Raw genomic sequence first — 16,050 nt, forward strand, 5'->3', positions numbered from 1 at the left:
TCTTCTCAGAGCCACTTTGACCAATGAACAGGGCCACGTTAGGGTGGCCCTTGGTGCAGGGGCCACACTCAGAACAGACTCTGGCCAAGATCCTAGTTTGCTGATGAATGGAACATTTTCCTGTCTTTGTTGATGGTCTGACACTTCGTCCCCCCTCAGCCACACCTGTCCTGCAGGGCTCAAGCACCAAGCCGTCATCAGTTTCCACGCCAAGATGCCAAGAGGGCAGGGTCTCCGTCCCAGGGGGTGGCCTCGAGATGAAACACAGACTGGCAATAATTCAGTTGTGAGCATTTTGCCTTCAGTTACAATAAACTGATAGAGATCGCAGACGCTCCCATTTCAACAGGACGCAGAGTTATAATTGGTGGCCTATTTTGAGCAATTTAATTTCCAATGACCTGTTTTCCAAATTAACACAGTAATAAAGGCGGGCGGGCTGGGAGGGGTGGCCATTCGCTCCGAAGGTGCCCAGCAGTGGGGGAGCAGCTCCTGCCGCCACATCCGCAGGAGAGGGGCCACACGGCTCGCAGGTCTCTTGTGCAGCATCTGAAGAGCCTGGGTTTTAAGTCGAAGCCTAACTAACCAGACAGGGGACAAGGCAGCCTGACGTCAGCAAAGGCACGGCCAGAAGCCACAGCACTAGACAAGACGGCTTGAACCCTGTGCCTGGTTCAAGGTTCCCCAAACCACCAGGAGGAGGGGACCTTCACACTCTGCCCGCACCCACCTCGCACGAGAGGCAGGTGGGAGGAGCCAGGGAGGAGCCAGGGGGGCAGGGAGCTGAATGGCCAGCTGGTGGGGTGCGTGGGGTGGCCCAGGCCCCCTCCCTCTCTCCCATCCTGCTCTCTGCGGCTTGCCTGGTTCTACCCGTATCAGGCCTGTGATCCACAAGGACATGCTCTCTGGGTCACAAACAAGGCACAGGGACAAAGGCACAAATGGCAGAAGAGCCATTTCACCTTCCCAGTCCCCATGAGACTGAAGGTGACCCCAGGGTCTCAGAAACAACGCCCGGTTCCAGGCTCAGCACAGCCAAGGTCCCCAAACAGAACCTCCCCTCTACCCCAGGCCACGGGTGCCCTGGGGCCTGGCAGCAATGGGCTGAGGCAGAGAGGGGCAGAGGGGACTGGAGCTCAGGGCAGGTGCTGAGGGATGTCAGCGTCGGGGGCTCAGGGAGTGGGGGGCTCTGGTCTCCGGCAGCCCTTTATTCTGGGCTCTGCCCATCAGCCAGGGTCTCTCAGGGCCCCAGGCCCTGCGCCAGAGCTGTCTCTTTTGCATTTGGTAACAGGCCAAAGGGCCCCTTGGGGCCATTCCACCCATGCCAAGCTGAGGTACCTGCAGGGAGAGAAGAGCTGGGACACCACTGACCAGCCCTGCCAAGAGTGTCCATCCAGGGACAGCAAAAGTAGGTTATTGTGGCCTCGACCCCAAGGCCGCTCTGGATGCAGTCGTGCCTACAGAAGGCCTGTCTGTGGGCCCTGTGGACCTTGGCGGCGGGGCTCTGCCCTGCTTACAGGCTCCTGGGGAGCAGAGCCTTACTCCCCTGCCACCTGCCCACCCAACGTCCACCCCTCGGCCCACTTTCTTGGCCCCCCTGCCCTGATGTAGCCCCCAGGCTTGGGAAAGACCCTAGGGTATCCACTGGCTTTAGCTGAGAACTGCAGCCTCAGCCCATTCCAAATCTGTGCGCCCCACCCTGCTTCCCAGGCAGGACCCACTCCCTGTCCTCCCTCCCCCGGGGCCTTTTCCTGGCCAAGCTGTATGTCCACCATTCAACAAAATCTCTCCAGCCCCCCTAGGGCCCCCACTTACCCCCTAAAACAGGTTCTCTTCCCTCCCATAAAAGCCCTTGGCCCTATTTACAGGTAAGCCGGGCCTAGTCCCCCCTGACCCTGAACACCCTTTCCCAAGGGATGTCCCTGCTAATTCCTCCCTGAGCTGGATTAACTGCTCAGGATAAGCCTGCCTGCAGTGTTGTTGGTGGTGACCAGGTCAGGCCAAGTGCCGGCCCCAGGAGCAGAAACGTTAAGTGAGGATTAATCCCCTAGGGACAGTGGCCAGGGCTGTGGACACACGTCCACCCCTCACTTGCCTGGCCACAGCTGCTGGCAGAAGGCCTGCCGCACCAGGCTGGCAGGCTGCCCATGGCGCATGGGGACTCTGGATTCAGGCTGGAATGTGCTATAGCCCTGGAGCTGTCCTGAGCAGGACAGGCCTGTGGGCCCTGGGTGCCCTGCTGGACACCCCGGGGCTACAGCCACCACATACCTCTGCTCCAGGTACCAGCTGGAGAGCCAGTGTCCTTCCACAGCCCCAGAGCACCTCCCACCAGGCCCACCCGTCAGGCAGTTGGCTCCTGAGACAGGAAGCCAGGACAACCCAGATTTCACAGCAGTGGTGTGTGGGGAGGCTCAGCTGCCCAGAGCAAGTCCACTTGGGTGCCATCCCCAGGAATCAGCGTGTGAAAGCAGCTACCACAGCCGGGCCTGAGAGGCGGTGTCTTCCTGCCCAGGGGAGCAGTCCACTCCCAAGAGCAGGGTGGGCTGTGAGACCCCCAAGGGCTCGCTGCTGACACGACCCCTTGTGCACCAGGGAGCAACCCTGGGCCCTGCCGCAGCACCACGATGTCCATGAGCTTCAGAAATGCTCCTGGGGAGCTGGGCCCCAGCCCCTTGTAAGAACTGGATGGCTGCTGCTACCACCTGACCGTGGGGTGACCCGAAAATACCTGACCCCGCCCGTGGGACCCATTGGAGGCTGCTGTGATAAGAAAACTGAGAAAGGAGCAAACAGCCTGCTCCCACCAGGAGGGCACCCGGCGAGTGGGCAGAGGGAGACTCCATCCTGGAGAGCCCTGTGTCAGGACAGCCCGGGCTGCTGTGGTTGGACTGAGCAGGACACTGGTGCAGGAGTCTCTTCCACCCCTGACTCTGAGCGCCTGCTGTGGACAACGGTCAGTGCCTACCAGGTCAGGGTGCTGGCCTCAGGCAGCAGAGGAGGCTCCTTTCCCTGGAGGGCAGGGGCTGGGAAGGAGGGCACACAGGGGTTGGGAGTGCTGGTCAGGTGCTGGCCACCCCATGGTGCCTTTCCAGGCACACAGGGCCCTGCACACAGACCCTCTGATACGGCAGTGACAGGAGCAATGGTCCCCGCGGGAAAAAGTGGCCCTGAGCTCCGGGGCAGATGTGCTCTAGCCCCAGCCCCAGAGGCACTAATGCCAGAGGAGGATCTTCAGGACCCCTGGCAGGTAGGCTCTGGGTCTAGAGCAGGACCCCCGCATAGGTGGGACCCTTCAGACCCACCAGGCAAGCACAGAGTGGTGCTGGTACCCCTCAGGACACACTGCCCCCTGAGGGACGCCTCCCCTGCTCGTAGACCAGGCACCTGCTGGAGCCTGAGGACAGACCTCACCTGGCCACATGCTGCCATCCAGGAGCCCAGGAAACAAGAAGTGCGGACTCTGTCACGGCTTCCTCCTCCAATCCTGCTCTCGGTGGCAAAGGCCTTGCAAGCACCCCTTCAGGAGGACAGAGCCATGTGACTGCTGGCCTGCCATGGACCTCAAGGGTCTGCAAACCCTGGGGAAAGCCAAGGCAGAGCTTTCCTGGCACTGGGGGGCCTGACACCCCCAAGCAGCTGGGCCCTTCCCAGGCACCCCAACAAGCCCAATCTGAAGACTGCTAGGGGTGTCAGGCCTCCATAATAGCAGAGGAGCGAGGTGCCCAGCTGGCCCTTTATAGAGGTCTACTTGCTGAGCCCCTTGCAGCACCTAGGGGGGCTCTGTGCCTCAGAACAGGGGACATGGGGCCAGGCTCCCCAGCTCCCTCACTACCTCACTCACCCTGACACCACGGAGTGGGACTCCCTAGGACCCCAGAGAGGCCGCCAGCCCCTGGCTGGGCCTCCGAGTGCCCTCACGCTCTTCCCTGCCCCTGGAGCCCAGCAGGATGGCCTAGCCCCACCCCAGGACCGTTCCTCAGACATCTGCACTCATGGAACCCCTGCGAGGCTCACCCAAGCCGGGTCCCCACCCTCAGAGCCAACAGAGGACCACTTGGGTGCTAGCCCATCCCTGCCAGGCAGACACTGGCCGCAAGGTGCATATCCACCAGAATCTTAGGCTGTGTCCTTACTTGGAGAAAGGGTCTTTACAGATGTAACTTAGGTTAGGATCCTGGATGAGGTCATCCTGGCCTGGGGGGTCTAAATCCAGAGGCAGACACCCGTTAAGAGAGAAGGAAGAGACAGGCATATGTGGGGGAGAAGGCCGCATGTGGCCAGGAGCAAATTGACATTCGTGAGTCAAGTGTCAGTCACATGGGATGGACTGAAGGGGCAGCCTGACGTTTGGGGAGGTCAGAGGTCCCAGTGGGTGGGCCCTTGGGGGCTCCAGGGAAAGAAGACAGGCTGGGCACATCTGATCATGCTGCCTAGACACCAAGGACACCCCCAGGAGAGGTGGCACCTGGAGCCATGTGGGAGCTGGCCCTGGCGCCGGGAGCTCGGTAGGCCCGGGTGCTCCTTGTTCAGATCTGAGACTGGGGCAAGTCAGAGGCAGCTTGAGCAGAGGAGAGCACAGCTCCGGACTTGAGAACAGCCCTCCAGGTCCAGCTGTAACAGCAACAGGCCTCAGCAAGGTGGGCCTGCAACCCCCACGTGCCGCACCCACACAAGAGGCCAGCCAGCTCCGGGGGGCTCTGCAGGCCTTGGAAGCAAGTTCCAGGCTTCTCAGGGACACTCGGGGTCCTTATGCAACAAGTTCCCCACAAGAACGGCCGTCACAAAATGCAGTCAGCCCTCCGTGTCGGGGGATAGGTCCAGGACCCAACACTGGTCCCCCCTACTAAGGCAGGGTGGCACAGTGCACACACCACCCGGACACCCTCCTCGACACCTCGTGGCACCCGACACGGGGTGAACGCCATGCAAACAGACGCCACGCGATTCCCTGCCCAGGTTTCCAGCTGTGGCTGTGAAAGCCGCACACACAGATGTGGAGCCAGCAGATGCCAAAAGATAACCGCGTTGGCAAATCGGTGTGCAGAGGGCGAGAGTCACCCAGGAGCGAGCGCCAGCGGAACTCTGTGAACCCACCCACACGTCAGCCGCATTCACAAAGTGAGGGAGAATTCTACGTCATCACAAAAAAATGCAGAAACAGCACTTGAAGACCCACAGGAAAATCCACTGTAGCAAGAAGAGAACTTCTGAGCCAGAGGACAGCCCTATGTCTGTTCCTGTCCCTGCTGGGACATGGCACCAAGGCCAACACATCATCTCAGTGTTGGAGGCCAAAGTCTGAAACGGGCCTTGCTGGCTAGTGCCAGCCTGATGGGGCTGCCTCCCCCGGGGGCCCGCGCTTGTTCCCAATGCTTCGGGCTTCTGCAGGCACGAAGTTCCCTGGCTGCGGCCACTCCTCCCTCCCCGGGCCAGCACGTCAGGTCCTTCTCACCTTGCCCGATTCTCTTCCTCCTCCCGCTTTGAGTCGTGAAGACCTTGCAGTCACACTGGGCCCCTGTGGGTTCAGTCCCAGGAGCCAGCGATCATCAGCTGCAGTTCCCGGTGCAGGGACGGGGCAGGTCAGCACGTGGCCATCCAGGAGGCCCCTGCTCTGCCTGACACAGGCACCAGAAGCTCCCACAGCCGATGCCAAACCCAGCCTGAACTTTCCAGATCAGGAAAAGGCGAGAGAGGAGGATGAGAAGGTGGGCTCCATCTCTGGAAGATAATAAAGGAAATCAAAAGGCAACCGTAGAATGTGAGAAGATATTCTGAACCCACGGACTGAGGGCTTGCCCCCAGAATGCCCTCAGAACCACACAGCTCAGATGACCGAGGTTAAAATGGGCAGAGAAGACTCAAAACACTTCCACAAAGAAGGTCCAGAGATGTGGACACGGGAAGAGACGCTCCGCCTCAGGAGTCGGCAGAGAACTTAAAACCACCAAGGTGCCTCCAGGGGAGCTCCCACCCAGCCCCTGCCAACTCCTCCACTCCTGCCCACAGCGGTGGGACCCAGGAGGAACCAGCAAACCTCCACCCCGAGGTCTGGGGAAGGCTGTGGGGCTGGCACTGAGGCTTCTCAAGCCACACCCCTGCCGAGCTGCCAACCCCTCACAGTGCTGCCCCCCAGGGTGGGGGCTCCTATTTCTCCCAGGGCCTGGGGCCAACACCCTCCCGCCTGCCGTCCCCCGCCTGCCGCCCCAGTCAGGGAGCGCAGCCTCCTGCCAGGAGGGCCAGGTCCCAGTAGGAACAGATCCAGCCTCCGACGCCCCAGAGGCCTCCCCATTAATCAAACCTTGACTCGGTTTTCAATTAGCGCGGGGGAAGCGGGGGTTATCGATCCCCTCTGTACCTCCACTTATATTTAATGTATCTATTGCCCACATTCCATATCAAGAACAACTGCCTATCAGGCTGCCGGTGCCCCAGGGAGCAGGGTTTATTTTCCTTTCCTCAAAATCGATCGGAGATTAAGTTGCTGTGTAGCTTTTTATTGGAGACACACGTTTGCTGTGTTTAACAGGAAAACCAAAGCTGGGGGCTCGGCAGGCGGCACCGACCCGGCAGCTTCCACCGGCCAGACACAGCACCCACAGCAGTCTTCACCCAACACAGTGCACCCACACGCTCACACGTGTGTCGACACACCCTTGCGCAGGCAGACGGGCACACGTGCTACCCCAGTGGAGGCAGAAGTGGGTGCTCTGCGCGCCGGGACTGCAGCCCTGTCCAGTGCTGGTCTCAGGAGCTGGCTGGACATGGCGGTGGCTCTGGTCCACATCCCTTGACTCCTTCTCCTGACACACAGTGAAGCGAAGGGGCCTGCACACCCCAAGCAGAAGGCCTCAGGGCTGCCTCGAGGGCCCACCGCCTCGCCCCACCCCCTATCAGCTTCCACCCGCAGACCCCTGAGCAGAGCTGTCTGTCCTGATCACGCTCTCTAGCTGGTCCCAGGCAGGGGAGACAGGAACCCTCCGCCTGGATGCCCCCACCCAGGACCCACTGCCTCTCCCTGGACACACCCATCCACAGACATGAGGACCAGCATCTCCCCGCACCAGCAAACTACAGGTCAGCTTCAGCAGGCAGCAGGCAGGCCAGGTCCCTCCCACCTCTGACCCCTGCAGCACTGCCGGTTCACTGGTGTGAAATCCCCACAAATCTTTCATCTAGGCAAAAAACAGATGCTGACAGCAACCAATGATGGGTCTGACCTTCTGTGTCCACACCTAGGCTGGCCCAGGACAGCAGAGCAGTCTCTCCAGGGTCCACATAGAGGAAAGCAGGAGGGGAGGGCCATAGGACAGGTGGGCGGGTACTCCTGGGCTAGACCCTGGCTACCTCAGCCTCTTGGTGGCTTCATCCAGGCCATGGACTTCTGGACCTGGCCACATCCACCCCAGCTCCATAGACGTGGCAGCCTGCTGGGCCTGCAGTAAGCCCTAGATGGTAGCCTCCTGAAGTGGCCTGCAGGGAATCTGGGCCCTGCAACCCCCACAGCCACCTGATGGCAGGAGCCCATGTGGTTCTCCATGTGGGATGTACCTGTCGCTGAGGCTCCCTCTGCTCTCCATCAAGGAACCCAGTGGGTTGAAGACAAGCCCTAGGGACCTGCGGCCTGTGGCAGTGCAGTCAGGCTCCCGGTGGACTACTGGGGCTCACGGCTGATGGGTGGCCAAGGGCTGTGACTTATCTCTTACCCCTGCAGGCAAGCCGGGACCTAGGGGGATCAGACTTCCTCCTCTTGCACACACACACACACACACACACACACTATACACACTTGTGCACCTCGCGAAGACGTTTCCACCCCTAGCCTATGGATTACTGGCTTGGGCTTCAGGGGAGACAGAAAAGAAAGGGGAGAATTGCTAGGCAACCAGCCAGGGGTTGCTATGGCATTTTCAGGAGCACAGATGAGCCAATCAGGGCGGCTGCAGGCTGGAGGAGGCAGGCGCAGCCCTGGCGTGTCAGCTCAGAGGAAGAGGCGCCCAGGCTGCGGGAGGACCAGCCATCTCATGAATATTCATTGGGCTGATTGAGGCAAAGTCAATTAACTACTTGACGGCTTGATTTCGCTGGATTCCTTTCTTCTCTTTTAACTGTTTGGCTACTGCTGGGTAGGCTCCCAGGTGCCTGTCGGTTGGACATTGCCAGTCCCAGCCGGACCCTGGGACTCCTGGCACTGCCTGAAACCCTCCCCCTGTGTGGAGGGCAGGCTGCTGGTCCCACGGCACTGGGCCTTCCTTCCCGGGCAAGGTCTGAACTCCCACCCGACCCCGCACAAGGAGAGGTTCTGCAGATGGTCCGGTTGTCCCTGACACTCAGTGGCCTCCAGCCTGGGAGTGACAGAGTTGACGTTTCTGGGGTGGCACTGTGGAGACACCAGGGGCTCCCCAGTGGGACGCCCCTCCTGGCTCTGCCACACACTCACTGCACAGCAGGATGGGGTCTCGTCAGGTCAGGCGGGAACTGTGAGGACCTGCCAGCTGGGTCCAAAGGATTCTTGGACTTGGCTGTAGAATCTGAGTCCCAGGGCCAGTGCGGCCACAAGATGGGGCCCGGATCCCCAGCCTGAGCAGGTGGGGGGGTCTCCTTGGTTATATTTTTTCTTTGTGTTATCATTTTCCCTAGTGAATTCTGAGAATCCCATTTCATCCTAAATTGTCACAAATTCAAAGCGGGTCTGCTGTTGTGTCAGAAGGGGAAGCTAGAACACGGATTAGTGTCCAGCCGTGCAGGAAGAGGCCGGCAGAACTCGGCCTCAGGGCTTTCGTATGTGTTCACAGACCTCGCTAAAACTGGGTGGGGGTCTGTGCAGGAAGGGACCCAGGGCCCAGCTCCCTGGCTTCTCAGGAAAGCTTCTGTGGCCACAGCCCAGTCACTGTGAGCCATGTTGACGAGGACCATCGTGCTGGACCAGGTGTGCAGCGCCAGCCTGGCCTGTGCCTGACCCCAGGCAGACGCAGGGGCACTGTGGATGGGGTAGGGTGGGTAGGAGGCTGGGCAGGCTCCTCCAGGAGGATCGAAGACGAGGCTCGCAGCTGGAGGTTCCCACTGCTCAGGCTCCGTGGGACAGGACGGGTCGCAGGGCCCACAGGCTGGCCAGCGGAGCCACCGTCCTCCTGCCCGCCTCCCGCTCAACACAGCCTCTGCACTCCTGGCAGCACATGAGGTCCTGGGGGTAAGACCTCATCTCGAGTCCAGATCCCTGACCACAGCCCCCTCCTGAGGGCTACCCACACCTCACTGCCTGACTCTGAGGGTGAGAGCTACCTTGCTCTGCCCTCAGCTTGTCCCCGCCATCCCATCCTGGACCTGTCCCTTCAAGGAGCCAGAGCCGCCAGCACCTGCTGTCTGCACTCTCAGGAGAGGCCCAGTCCACTCACCTGGGCCCCCAGGAGCCCACACCCAGCATTCACTGCACACAGCAGCCTCGGGGGGCTGGGCCAGGGCAGCACCGTGAGCAAGGTGAGGAGGAAACACACGCCGCACCACCATGCTGTGACCCTCGACCCCTAGACCCTAGTTCCCCAGCAGGAGCTGTCGAGGGGCAGGTGGCAGTGAGGGCAGCAGGGGTGGCTGGGAATCAGTGCCAAAAGGCTTTAGGCGTCCAGCCCAGCTCCAGCTCCAGCTCCCAGACGGGAGGGCCCAGCTCCAGACACAGCCAGCAGGCCCAGAGGGCGCCTCCCAGTGCCCTGCACGGGCGTGGTCTCGAGCCTGCAGTCACGGGCACACTCCTCAGGCTCCTCCATCTCTGCAAACCCCGGGGACCTCACTGGGGGGCCTCAGAGTGGGGCAGGCAGGAGGCCCAGCATACCACCTGGGACCCCGGTGCCATCAGGAGTCTGCAGGTGTAGACCCACGAGAACTGAACACGGGTGCCCAAATGCCCAGGGCAGCACCACTCACTGACAAGAAAAGCAGCAGCCAAGAGTGGACAGAGCATGGGTGACCAACCCGTGGACCACACACAGGGTACTGAGGAGCACAGGGAGGGGACCAGCACCTGCTCCAATGTGGGCCCCAAGAACACAGTGCTGAGGGCTGTGAGCCAGGCACCATGGCAGAGCTGCAGCGTCCCTCACCTGCTCCCCAGCTGCCCAGTTCTCCGAAACAGGAAGTGGGTTTCAGGCCTGGGGAGGGGTTACCTAGTGGGCACAGGGAGCTGTTCTGAGTGATGGAGAGGCTTTGGAGCGAGGTAGTGGTAACGGTCACATAACATGGGGATGCACTAATGTCACTGAATTGTACAACTCAAAAGGTGAATTATATGTCGTGTGGATTTTATATCAATAAAGAAAGGGAGGCAGGGAGGCTGCACATTCACTGGCCCCGCCCACCCCTTAACTGGCCCCGCCCACTCCTTCACTGGCTGTCAGAAACTGGCCTTGCCCAGACAGGCTTCCCAGGGGATGGCCCGGTGGGTACTGGGTGAGGCCCCGCCCTGCCCAAGAGCCAGTGCTGGTTGTGTGATCAATCTGGCTCAGGCTGCAAGCCACGGTCCCTTACCAGTGTGAAGCACAGGAAATAGCAGGCCACTTAAGCCGTGGCAACCTCGGCTTCTGCCACCAGGACAGAGGCAGCATCCTAGTGCCCTCCCAGGAGGAGGCGGGGGAATGAGAGCGGTTTGGGGCCCCCATCCTGGATAGGGTGGCACAGAAAACCAAGTCTAGGAACAGGGTCCCCAGGCACCACCTCCTTGGGTGGGTCACAGCTCTACCTCAGAGCAAAGCCTGTCCAAGGAAGGGACATGACCTTTGTCCTTGGAAAGACCCACAGAGCACTCCTAGGCACATTCCCACCCTGCTAAGTTGTTTATCTACAAATAAGAGGAGAGATCTGAGCAGCCAGGTGTCCCTGACTCAGGCTAGGTGAGGACCCATAGCAACCCCCTAGCAGCCACCAATCAGCATGAGACAGGGACATACTTGGGATGCCAGGTGACCCTCCCAGTAGTTTATGGTGATGGGAAACCATGTAATTCAGCATGAACACCCCCCTTGGCTTAAACCAATCAGTTCAAATGAATCTCCGTCTTGTAGTAACCAATCACCCCTACCCAACTTGTTCCCGCCAGTGAATGTGCTAATCATGTTTTAGAGTAGTTTTATGATTTTCCCGTGGTGTGTGATAATTTGCTAAGAGATGCTATGATGTATGTGGGGTCCCTGCCTTCCCCAAAGAATGTATAAAACTGCTGCAAACCCTGGGCTCAGGGCCTCTCAGCATCACCAGTTGCTGTGTGTGCGTGGAGGAGCTAGCTCCCAATAAACACATCGATCTTGGTCTTTGGTGGTCTTTTGGGGGTCTCAAATTCAAGCATAACAGACCCAGCACACTCACTACAGGGACATTAGGCAGAGGAGAAGGCACCGCGAGAGGAAGGAGCAGAGGGCTCCCCCAGCTCCTCCCTCAGCCACATTCCCCACGGGGCCAGAAGGCAGCTGGCCCACCCTGACACTGGGCACACGCCAGGCTGCACTGGCCACAGGCAGGGCCCCAGGGCTCGCTGATGGACAAGACGTGGTCCCAGTTAGCGGCTTCTACCTCCTCAGTTTCTCCATCTGCAAACGGGGGCAGTGAGACCCATTCCAAGGCAGGGCTCAGGTTCGTCTCCACTGGAAAGTGGACTTCAGGCTCCAGTCGGGCAGTCTGCAACCAGGCCGGCCAAGCCCGGCACATGCTGTCCAGTACCCCAGCTGCCCTTGTTCACTTGACTGATCGGCCCAGCTTTCTGATTTAGCCTCCCACCCAGGAGAGCTGCTCACTTCCCCCCAGGCCTGCCCCTCCCCAGCACCCACTGGGTGCCACATCAGTAAAGGACAGCTCAAGGGCAAAGGAGCAGTGCCACAAGGCAGCACACAGGGCAGGTAGAGGGAAGACCCAGGGCCCGATGTCCAGTGGGATGAGGGCAACCTGGGACCAGGCCTGGTCCCCCAGGGGAAAGGATGCCCTGGTCACCCCGCACCCTGACCAGACACAGGCCATGAGCAGTCACTGCCACTTCTGGGCTGCAGTTCCCCAGCAAGGATCACACCAGAATCGTCCCATAGCAGAGCTGCTTGTTATTACTCCGCCCAGCGCTGGTGAAAGAAAGCACAGTGTGACCTCCACAAGGCCTGAGCCCCACCTGAGCCCACCTGAGCCCATCTGAATGCAACCTAAGCCTGCACCTGAACCCCTAAGTAAGCCCCACCTAAACCCCTACCTGAGCCCATACATGAGGCCTGCCTAAGCCCCTCCTGAGCCCCACCTAAGCATCACCTGTGCCCTACCCAAGCCCCTACCGAAACCTCACCTGAGCCCTACGTGAGCCCCACTGAGGGATGGAGGTACAGCCTGTCTCTCCCACCCACTGTTCTGCTCGAGCCAGGGAGGCCAACCCTGCAGGTCACTTGCCCCTTCTCTCAGGCCTCCAGCAGAATCTGGGTAGAAAAGAGGCAGGCCTGTGGTCTCCCTGCACACTGCCCGCCTGCCTCCCGCCTCCCCTTGGCCCCTGCAGCACTGCAGCCCTGGACGCACACCCATTCAGGCCAGGGCTTGGCTCCCACGTCCCCCAGGAAATCATCCCTTCACGACTGGCCCCACATTGTGAGGCTGCTAAGGGTGGTAGCTGGGACCTTCAGGGCCAGGAGGCCAGCAGGGGGTCATGGGACTCATCCTAAGTCTGTGGAAAGCTGCTGGGGTCTGGATGGCCCAGTGTTTCTGTACAGAGCAGGACTGTGGCAGGTGGGGGCTCCCATGTGCAGACAGGACCATAAGGCCTCCAGAGAGGGGCTCCATGCCCAGCAGCCCAGAGGCTCAGGGCCGGGCAGGTGAGAGTTCAGGCCAGGAGGAGGCCTGACGTGGGCCAGGCCTTGGGGCAGGGTGTGGGACTCCAATGCAGAGAGCTCTCCTCTCCTGTAGATGACCTGCTGCCCAGGGCAGAGTGGACCTGGCCAGGTGGCGAGCCGGAGCTCTCCTGGCACACGCAGAGAGCGGAGAGGCTCACAGTCTTGGGTGCCTCCTGCCTGTCTGGGTGGGACCATGCCTGGTAGCCCACCACCAGGGCGCAGGACTGGGGTTACTTGTGACCAGCTATGAGTTTGTTGCTGCCCCTTCAAAGAAGGGTGGCCAACGACCTTCCCTTCCTGGGAGTCCTGGGCATCTTTGGACAGGGTGAAGAGTTCTGGGACATGGGCAGCACCTTGGATAGCTCCTGATCAGTCAGGCTTCTGTCCTGGCCAATGGGACACCCTGCTGGGAATCCTGGCTCTGTCCACCTCCCAGGGCCATCAGTGTCTCCACCCTGGGAGGAGTCAGGGGCAGCCAAGGTCCCAGGGCCACTCCCTCTGGCCCAGCTTGGTGCCCCCTCCTCGCGCATTAGCCCCACTGGCAGAAGCCCCTAGGTGTGCCAGGCTGGCCACACAGGAGGAGGTGGGCTGGGCAGGCTCCCAGGACTGTCTGCTCAGAGCTGGGTTTACACTGGGAGGGAAGCACCCTGTGTCCTTGTCCTCCCTGGGGGCAGGTTCTGGCTACATCCCTCCTAAATTCCCTGACCAGCACACAGGAGGCAGGAGCTGGCATTGTCCCCATTTCCCAGATGAGGACGCCTGAGGCAAGCAGGGGACAGACATGCCCAGGGCTGTCTGATTCTGAGAGTTTGAGACTGCCCAGGGGACACTTGGCAGCACGCTGACCTCCTCAGGGACATACCCTTCCCAGGGCCCAATGTCCAGTGGGATGAGGGCAACCTGGGGACCAAGGCCTGGTCCCCCAGCTCAGACCTTCAGAGCAGCAGGTCTCAGGACAGGTAAGACGGAGGGTGCAGGGAAGAAAGGGCAGGAGGGACAGGGAGGGGCAGGGAGGGACAGGGAGGGGCAGAGAGGGGACAGAAAGGACCTTTTTCCTGGCAGGGTTTATTTATACAGGTCTCCTGGGACAGGGAAGAGTTCCTCGCTGGCCACCCACACCGGGGAGGCCATCCTCTGCCCTGTTAAGGGGCAGCTGCTGGAGGAGCCCCCTCCTTGGAGAGTCCATGCTGCCAGGGAGGGGCCCAGACTGAGCCCCAGGCGACTCCTCCTGGTTGGACCACACCAGCTCCAATCTCCTGCCTGCCAAGCCTGGACAGGTCAGAAGCAGTGGACACCTGCCCCAGGGAGGGGGCTGGTGTCCAGCAGGGAGGGCAGGAAGCAGTCAGGATGGACAATGACCTACCCCACACAGAGGCTTCAGCACCCTGCCCCCACCTCACTGGCAGCCTGACACAGTCACCCTCACCTGCTGCCCAGGCCATGAGACCCTGTCCCTCACACAGTGCCTCAAGACTGTCTAGGGTCCCCTTCACGATAGAAGCCTTGTGAGATCCCACAATAAGGTTCTGGGCCTCGCTGCCTCCCATAGCAGGGCAGCCTTGAGACCTGCTGCCACCCGCTGACCACTGCACCCTGAGGACGGCCCACCCACTGCCAGAAGGAGCACACAGCAGGGCCAAGCTGAACAGGATGGTCCCCTGGGAGGGCTTCCTGGCAGAGCCTTGGAACATGTTTTGGCAGGCCCCAGCAAGGGACCGGGGATGACAGGTACCAGTGACAGGGCAGTGGCCTGGCACAGACACCAGCTCCTCCCACCCACCCAGAGCTCTGTGGCTACAGGTGGGCTCCCTGTCCCTCTGAAGAACTGAGGACACAGAGACCATCCTGGAGTGTGTGGGTGGGCTACTGGCTGCCTGTCTTCTGCCATCCTGCAGAGGTAAGGCACTGACACACCCAGACCTCCAGGTAGCCCTGGCTGTCGCACCGGGCCCCAGGGCCAGCCAGGCACACAGGGATGTCTCCAAGGTTCAGGGGTGGGTCCATGAGGCAGTGATGGGAGGGAGGGAGGCACCCAAGCTGGGCAGTGCTCCAGTGAGGGGCAAACGTGTCCACCTCCATGTGGGTCACACCTGTCCCTGCAGCAGAGCCAGTGGGCCCCAGGAACCGAATGGGCAGGACCCAGGTTACCTTCCAGGGCTCTAGGAGCTGAGGGTGGGGATAGTGGGACCTTCCATCCCCTTCTGGCTGCAGGAGGCCCCCGGGAGTTGGGAACTCGGCAGCCCTCATCCATTTTCTTGCAGCTGCCTTTGCAGGCCTGGGGGGACAGGCCACCCCCTCCTCTGAATACACTCTACCACCCCTCCCTGGGCGAAGATGCACCCCAGGTTCTGTCCCTGAGACCCTAGAGCTCCGCCCATGTGCCCTACCCTCCCTCAGGAGAGCCCCATAAAACCCTGTGCAGACCAGGGTCCGGTTCGTCCCAGAATCACCAGCGCCTCTCCACCGGCTCCTGCAGGGCAGGGGCTGCCTCCCACGCTCAGAGCCACTCTGGGCCTGTTGTCCGGGAGTGAAGCTAGAGCGGCACCCATCCTGCTCTCCACTTAGACCAGGGAGGCCTTCCCTGGCCCAGGGCCTCCCACCCTGACTGGGTAGGAGCACCTGCCACTGCCTCTGGCTGCAGGTAAGGCCAGCTGGTCAGGTACTGATCTAGGAAGGTTGAAGAAGCTGCACGTCATGAAGGCAGGGGCAGGAGCTGAGGGACCCGGGGACAGAACAGCCTCTTGAGGCTGCAGACAGAGGCTGCAGCACCTCAGGCTGGAGGAAAGGAGGGGGATAAACATTCACTCCCTCTCCTCCCCCAGAGCTGCTGGTACCTCCTATAGCCAAAGCCCACCAGAGACCAGAGGCTGGAAAGCCAGAGCGGAGTGGAGAGGGGGAGACAGCCACGTGGGAGGGGACCTGCAAGTCTCGACAGTCCTTTGCACTTTAGTGAGAATTCCTGCCTACAGCACTTTCCAAAGGAAGGTGGAGAAAGAAGGCTTACAGAGGTGGTAGAAGACAGAGCTGCATGTCCATTCTTGGCCTGGATACCTGCCCAGCAGATACATGCAGCTGCAGCCCCCTCTGTAGGCCCCTGGGGCTCCCAGACAATGAGAAAGGCAAGCGTGCCTCTCCCATGCAGCCTGATAATCTGACAACGGGATGGTGCCCAGGGAACCAAGCATCAGCACACACCACCACCACCTGG

At 60.8% G+C, this 16,050-nt stretch overlaps 1 long non-coding RNA gene across 1 annotated transcript; it reads right to left on the reverse strand.

The window, feature by feature from the left end:
* Window positions 1-439: 439 nt before the first annotated feature.
* Window positions 440-5,784, reverse strand: LOC131423792 (uncharacterized). The gene is made up of 3 exons (XR_009225845.1): window positions 5,456-5,784; window positions 3,415-3,520; window positions 440-558 (listed from the first exon to the last, which is right to left on the reverse strand). It is a non-coding gene; the product is annotated as an uncharacterized LOC131423792 (long non-coding RNA).
* Between the last annotated feature and the right edge of the window lie 10,266 nt (window positions 5,785-16,050).

Source organism: Marmota monax, unplaced genomic scaffold (assembly GCF_021218885.2).
Source record: "Marmota monax isolate L192 unplaced genomic scaffold, Marmota_monax_Labrador192_F-V1.1 WCK01_AAM20220418_F8-fsc00014, whole genome shotgun sequence".
NCBI lineage: Eukaryota > Metazoa > Chordata > Mammalia > Rodentia > Sciuridae > Marmota > Marmota monax.